Raw genomic sequence first — 1,652 nt, 5'->3', positions numbered from 1 at the left:
TTAGGCATGGCAAGTGCCCTGTTAGGCTGTTACAAAGGACATACATCCACTGCACCTTCTTGGTTAACTCTTAGGTATAACAAATCAGTGAGCTCAAGATGTTGAGTTGTCTCAGGCGTATTGACTTGGGAAATCTAAAACAGGAAAGCAAGAGTCCTCTCCCTGGCCTGAACATGATAGAGCTGAACAAACTTGTGGCCAGCTTAAATGTATAAACCTTTTACTCATTATCCTGGCTTGACTCTGTTTCATTTTCTCTTCCTCTGCTTGCGGATTGGAAGTGCCCTCAAAGCCTTGGAGAGAGAGGTTCTGTAGTGCCACCTTTTTAATTTGAGCAGCACTGCTTTGTCGGGTAAAAGGCTGCACCGTGGATGGCAGTGCCACCGAAACAACATCCAACTAAGCAATAGGCAGCAGCCCTGTCCCCAGGGTCCCCTGGGGAGCCATGTCCTTGCAGGTGGGCAGGATAGCACCCATCAGCTGCTTGGCAGCAGCTTGCCGAAGCCGTAGGCAGTCAACTTCAGGTGCCTGCAGGAATGGGGTCTGGTTCCCCTCTCACAGCGCTGTGCACTTCCCTCGATGGGTGCGCAGCTCTGGCTGCTGCAGCATCATCGCGTGTGTGGTTGAGTCTCCCCTATCCCATGCTGCAGAGCTCCTCTTCTCTCCAGATTCTGGGAGGGAAGCAGAGATGCTGGGGGAAGAGCTGTGGAGGTGGGGAGAGATTGAGCTATCATTAGCGTGGCACCAGTGAGGTTTCTTTCCACCACAAAGCAGTAGCTATCAAAATTGAGTGCAGTATGCTGAACAGCTGAGGAAGGGAACAGATACTGAAAGGAGCCTGCAAAGAAAAAGGATTTTGGAGGAAAAAAACCCTCTTTCAACTGCACATAGGCACTGACCATCACTGAGAGCTGTGGTGGGGAGTAGGAATTGCTGTTTATGGTGATTGATCTCCACAGCCCCTGGGATGCTCAGAAAATGGATTAAGGAGAAAAGAATCGCGGGAGAAGGAGGAGGTGGAGGTTCCCCTTTGAAAACTCACAGGCTAATAGAAAACATCCTCTAAATTGTCAGTGTGTCAGGATACATTAATGTAAGTATAACGTTTTCAAATCCTCGGCATCTTCTGTCTGAATGTCATTGAATTAGCGCTAATGCATTCGTTAGCTCATTAGTCATTAATATTCAGTATTCGTTAGACAGGCTCTTTCTCTGGAAGATGGGGATAATGAGATGTGGGACTGGCTGCGGGGCCATGCTGTAGCTGTGCTTAGTGTGGTGGGAGTGTGGTTTTATGTACCGAATGGCCTTCGGTGATTGTTTTATTGGCACTTGTATCTGGCCCACATTGTCCTGGCTCTTGGCCAGTGGTTTACCACAAATTAGTGGAAAATCTTAGTGGGAGAGCAGTGCTAATGATGATGTGGATAAATTTCCACCAACTCCTGCCCTGAAAGCAACTGGCGAGACAACTGATGAAGGCAAATTCTGATCTTCTGGCCTGTGGTCAGAGTTGCAAAACTGCCTCTGTAATCACAGAGCCGTTCGTTGCTGTCTTCATTGGTGAGTCATGGAGTCTCCCCTTCAGTCCCCACCACCGTCCTTTGCTTCTTGCCCTCAGGAGAGATTCTCTAGATCTGAGGATGTCTTCT

Source organism: Aptenodytes forsteri, unplaced genomic scaffold (genome assembly GCF_000699145.1).
Source record: "Aptenodytes forsteri isolate BGI_AS27 unplaced genomic scaffold, ASM69914v1 Scaffold146, whole genome shotgun sequence".
In the NCBI taxonomy this organism is placed as follows: Eukaryota; Metazoa; Chordata; class Aves; order Sphenisciformes; family Spheniscidae; genus Aptenodytes; species Aptenodytes forsteri.
The sequence above is the reverse complement of the archived record's forward strand: the minus strand, read 5'-3'. Positions refer to the sequence as shown.